This window comes from Rhea americana, unplaced genomic scaffold (genome assembly GCF_003343005.1).
Source record: "Rhea americana isolate MKP2758 unplaced genomic scaffold, rheAme1 scaffold_151, whole genome shotgun sequence".
Classification (NCBI taxonomy): Eukaryota; Metazoa; Chordata; class Aves; order Rheiformes; family Rheidae; genus Rhea; species Rhea americana.
In genome coordinates this window covers 65,643-71,671 of record NW_028185606.1, presented here as the reverse complement: position 1 = coordinate 71,671, position 6,029 = coordinate 65,643, and the positions used below count along the sequence as shown (strand labels likewise).

The window sequence follows — 6,029 nt, the reverse complement described above, 5'->3', positions numbered from 1 at the left end:
CTTCAGCATGAATATGTGCTCAAAAATCGCAGGCTCTATTAACTTGAGAACTGCAGAATTTTTTTAAAAAATGCGGATTCTTGTTAAAGAGATGCACAGAATCTGATATTCGGCTTAGTCCTGGTTTGAAGGAGTCTTAGCTGCCCGTCCCTCCTCAGTCCTGTGGGCTGATCCACTTGTGCGCGGGGCAGTGTGAACATGCACATATGAGTGCAATAGCTGTGTTTCTCTGACCTATACTTAGCTACTGGCTGCTGTGCCACTTCCCTTGGCTAAACCCAGACGCTCCTAACCGGCTCCGCGGAGCAGACAAGGGACTCCATTCACCGCCCGCTTCCAACAGCTGCTGGAGAACCAGGGTAACACAAACCCCGGGCTCGGCAGGATGAATTCCTAGCTCAGCTTGGACAGCTTTGCCATTTCAGGCTGTCGCTACAGTTGTTTTCGCAAATCTACTAGCAGCAGTGTTTAGTCCTCATATGTCTGAGTCCCGTATTGAGGCAACAACGACCTCGCTGAAATAGCATGTTCACAAAAATCCCCTTTCTGGGGGATTAACGCTACAAAAAAGTCACTGTTTGGATTGCCGGTGTATTAATTAAAAGTCAGTGCTACTACAAAGAAGGGTAACTGTGAATGAAAAGACAAGGATTATGAGTAAATTGAGTGGAYTGATAGTGCTTACTGTGTGGTAGGTTAGTTATGAATATTATTCAGTAGAGGTCAGATTTATTTGATAAAATAATAAAAGTAAGAAGTGTTAAAAAATAATTGAAGACAGACAGGACTAGCAAGTATATTCAACTTGAATGTTAAGCAGCTAAGACACAAACATACATTTTACATAATCCACTACTCCAGAGGTAGTAAATGTTTCATTTATTGTAAAGTTAGTAGGTACTGAGATTTTTTTAAGTAGAGATACTTCTTGATTATGGAAAAAGACCTATTATTCACATCAGAACAACAGAATATTTGAAGGAAGTGTGATAAGAAAAACAAGCCCTGCTCTCAGACTCATTAAAAGGCTTAAGCATGCCAACGAAAGTAAGTCTCCAGCTGACAACTGGGATTCTTCAATTACGCGAGAATAGCCATACTGGGTCATATATGGCCCCATATCCTGCCTTTACATTGCCAACAGAAGCTACTTGGGGAAAAGGGTAATGAAATTATTTCAGAGTAACTTCCAAGCCTCCAGCATATTGCATCTGAGAGACTTTATGAGCCAGAGCTGGCGTCTTTGTGTTTAACCTTCTTAACAGGCTTCTTCCCTTATGTTGTCCAGTYGCTGTCTGAAGTCATGCAAACTAAACYGGTCACACACACAMTATCCTGCCGCAAYGTCACCAGCGGCTCAGCTACGCGCYGCACGGCGAAGAACCGGCTCTCATTTGTTCCAAGCATGACTTCTGCTAGCTTCACTTGATGCTGTGCAGCCTTACAAGGGGAGATGCTGAACCCTCCCGATCCTCCTTTCTCCGCCARCCAGGATTTTATATGCCTTTATTGTATCCCTGCCTCAGCCATCTCTCTTCCAGGCTGAAGAGCTTTAGTCTCAGGCATTCGGCTACTGAAGTAGTTACTTGCTGTCRTCTTTTAGTAGTCCTCCTTTGCGTTTCTTCTCTCCTTCCCCATACGCTGCTCCAGATGCAGAGATCAGAATTATATACAGTATTCAACCCATAGCTGCACAAATGGATTTTTAAAGCTGCCTGATTTTTTTTCCTCTATTCCTAACAGTCTGCTTTTTGAACTGCCATTGAATATGGGGTTATCTTCATGCCACTGTCTTWTAACTCCTATTCTATTGCACTAGCAGTCAGCTCAGCATCATTTGTAAAGCTGGAACTGTTTTTCTCTGTGTCACTTTCCACAAATTTACACTTAATTTCACACCATTTCCTCAATGAGTCACTCAATACTGCAAGATCCTCCTGCAGTTCTTCTGTCAGTCTTTTGTCTCTGTCTTGAGCAGCTTGGCATTATCAGCAACTTTACCACTTTGCTATTCAATTTCTGCCTTTTCACATTTGTTATAATCTAATAGCAGCTTTTAAGGAGCAAATATGTGAGTTGAAGAAAGTCAGAAATATAGAAAATGTCTTCTATATTCAGCTTCCTATTTGATAGCTGCTCCATTTCGAGTAACTCTTCTCAAAGTGAAGGCATTAAAGCAGTCACACACTATAATCAGTGCTTAGTGCAGTGTATGACCTGGTTAAATCATCAGGTATTACTGATCTTCATTTGTTGCTCAGAGGCTTTTGAACAGAAATGCAAAATGACAAGAATAGGGTCCACTTCAAAAATAGATCCAACAACTAGTGGCAGCAAAAAAAAAAAATTCATTTGGACACTTGTTTGCCACACAATTACTTCACCAATATTTCCTGTTTAGAGGGTGGGAAAAAACCTCAGTGTTGACACAGTCAGGGAATCAGAGCTGTTGCTAGTTATTTACGGAGCCTTCCTCCCACTTCATACTGGCACGGCTGTCTGGGACATCTCTACTGCGGCCAGCACTTGCGGTGGTACGACTCKGGTGCCCAGGGGATTGGCCAGGATATTGTCAGCTGTTTTTAATTGAAGGTTATTCTAGCCTCTATTACTACTTCTGCATTTGGGCGCCTCCTTCTCCAATGGTTAATTTACTCTATTTACTATATATTTTCCAAGGGAGGAAGGAAGAGGGAAAGGGCTGGAAATTCCCACTGGGAGGTCTAACATTGCTGCTCACTCAGCAGTTCATTTCCTCTTGCTCTGTAAAGCAAAGGTTAGTTTTTAAATTGCACCCATTTACAACACATGTTTCTGTGGAGTTTGCTGTGGAAGGTAACATGCTTTTCTGTAGAGACAAGGAGTACAAAGCATCAAGAGCTACATCCTAACCTAGGAGGGCAGAGCAATACCACTGTGCCTCTTGCGGCACGGACAGATTTTAAACCATCACCACCAGCAATGGCAGCAGCGACAAGCAGAAATATTCAGAAACAACCACTCAAGTTGTTTCAAGTTATCACCGATACATGAAGTGCATGAACAAAACAGAAAATGTGACCTTTTACAAGTCACACACAGAATAGAAGACAAACTATATAGTTCATAGGAGAACCTATAGCCCATAGGAGAAGTGATATTTGTATTCTCTACAAAGAGAGGGGAAATCAGTGAAGGGCAACATGATTTAACCTAAACTAGAAAATAAGATCTCTGACAACAGAGCTTTAACTGCACTCACAGACTCATGGCAAGATTTCTGCCAGTTGTGTCACACAGCTTACATTGGTTTTACATATCTCCCTCATTCATAACTTAGGATTAATGTTTTGTAAATTTTAACTGATCTTGAGGCCAACAAGGTCTAATTTTGTGACATTTGGAAGGCAACTTGCTTGAAGTGCCCCTTCATCATCTGGTCTGAGAGGCTAAGAAAGTCCCTTTATCTTCTTTAAATATACCCATATACCCCCCCCAACTTGTGAGTGTTCCACCTCATTCCTTCTTCCTCCCACTCCATAGAAAAACATTCCCAGTTGTTGCTAGCCTATATAGGTTGTCAGGACAGCTGACTGCCTGGATTACACTGGGCTATATTGTATCCCTTCAGGAACCAGCCACACTAAGTGCTTCCTTTGGGACCAGGGCTCGCCACTGCACCGACACCAGCATACCAGGTGCTGTCTTCAAATCTGAAATTCCAAGACAACAGGCAATGCTGCAAATGCTTCTCGCAAAACCATTCTCCCTCTCGATTCTCTTCTGTACAAGCCTATTCCAAACCAGATACATAAGTATCTGAAATTACAGTGAACTCAAACTCAATTCTGACTTAACCTTTCAAAAAGGAGGGACAGAATTTTGCATTCTGTGTCTTGTCCAGGTATTAGAAACTTAAGCAACTCTGCCTTTTGGTATCTAGTTCCAGCTATATTTCTAGTACTTGCAGCACTTATCCATGACAATTATGTATTTAAATGTTTTCAAAATACCTGTGGTTCTCCTCTGTGCAGTGGCTGAAACAGAACATTTCCCATCCCATGTAGATACTGGTTCGAACAAAGTCCTACTCAGTCTCATCTTTTGGAAGACATTTGAAAGGTACTCAAACACTGTCGGTTTCTTAAGTTGCCTCTGCATTATCAACCTAAATCYTCATCTTTTAGGGCACTCCTTTATTACCCTATGCAACCCTGTCTAACACGCTCTAGGTGACMCTGCTGAGCAGGGAGGTTGGACTAGATGATCTYCAGAGGKCCCTTCCAACCTTACTGATTCTATGATTACAATTCCATGCTGTTGTGGCTTATTACTTAACTYGCAAAGCTTTTGAAAAAGGAGCCTCACAGAGTACCTTTGTGGTAAAGTACAAGATGCATCTCAGCTAAAGAACTGCTATTCAGCAAGCAAATGAAGCATCCAGAAGCAGATACAACCATCTTCAGATTGAAAGCTGCTGCACCATGCAGGCTTAMCACGAGTCTTTGAGCTTAGAAAGACTTTTTAAGATAGGAAGCCAAGCAATATTTTGAAAGTTAAAATGTCTTCAGAATTACTGACCTGCTTCCTGCTCATCATTGCCAGAAACAATCTTTCCATTCTTTCCAGCCCCTTTSAGCACTCAAAGCCAATATAACCACACACTGCATGAGGTGATTAGAAATAGCTTCTTGGTCAGGTTATAAAACTGAGCAGGTGCCAAAGCTACCAAAAAAAGGTGAGGAGAAGTGAGGCAAGGAAAGATGTTTATATGGATGTATTGTCTTGATATCTAAACCTCTAAACCTTAGCTGAAGTCAACCACAAAAACATAATGTTAAATTTTATATAGGGCTGCACATTCAGTCATGCTGGTCACCCAGCACATCCGAGCTCCAACAGGATACATCAGCAGCAAGGATTCTGGGGGGAAAACTCCTTAAGGTTATGCTTTCCTATAGAGAAACAGATCACCAGTATCCACAAAATGAGAAGCCTCTGAAGCACCTCTAAAGACTAACAGTGCACAAATCCGTAACTCTGAAATGCAAAGAGGAGAGCATGATGAATACCCAGGAGAGACCTGCCTACAGCCCAAAATGTTCTCTTTTCAACAGAAAGACCACTAATTCTAAGCAAACACCAGGTCACACCTTCCAGCTTCTGAAGCTGGAAAAGCTGAATAATACCAAACAGAATTGTGCTGATCAAATACTCCAAATTGAATCAGTCCTCAAAAGGACTGACTAATCTAGGCTTGTTGCTTGTTGTCATTGTTACTATCATCAAATATGACTGTTCAATTATCAGTTAGTTTGACTGGATTTAAGTAAAATGCAGCAGAAAGCAAGACTACCAAGGTAAAAAAAACTTGAATCCTAATCACTAGAGAAACTAGACTAACCGATCTGCTCACAGAACTGTGAATTTCTTGACAGAAGTCGGTCAAGTAATCCATTTATTTAATGGAACTTAAAATTCACACCTCGTTTAGCTTSAAGGCCAGCCAGTCTTCTCCTTTAGCTGTCAGTCCCACACCAGTTCAGTTACAGCAGTGAAGGGATGCTGTTCATGAGCACTGGATTACAGTCAGCCTTTCCTTAAAGGCATACATGTATAGCACTGTGGAAAGCTATTAAGGCCAAGAACTCAACAAGTACACTGAAAAAAAAAATCTTAAAGCAGGTAAGAGGTGCCCCTATTCTTAGAAACCTGGGGAAGTAACCTCTTAAGAGATACCTGCCTTTGACTCTCTAAGCATCCAACTTAACCAACTTCTGAATTTCAAAGACAAAAAGGACAGATTTAAGGGGCTTGTTTCAGGCAGCAATCTTGCAAAAGAGATGCAATGCTAAGTGTCTGTGCATAGTTTACTGTTGTTTTTTTAAAATAATCTTAAACCTGACTTGTAAAAAAAGCCTTATTCAAAGCACAACAGACAAAACCACTGAACCAGTTTAAGGTTTTGAGGGTGCCAGCTGACCATGTGGCTAAGTGAATCTAGCAGGCAGCTGCTGCCAGAAAGGTGGTTCTTCCCCTGCTCCYGGCTG

General features: G+C 41.6%; 1 protein-coding gene across 1 annotated transcript in view; it reads left to right on the top strand.

Annotated features, from left to right (window-relative positions):
* The window catches only part of SOAT1 (sterol O-acyltransferase 1), a 72,998-nt gene that overhangs the window by 5,466 nt on the left and 61,503 nt on the right, over nucleotides 1-6,029 (top strand). The gene's annotated exons all lie outside the window — the stretch shown is intronic.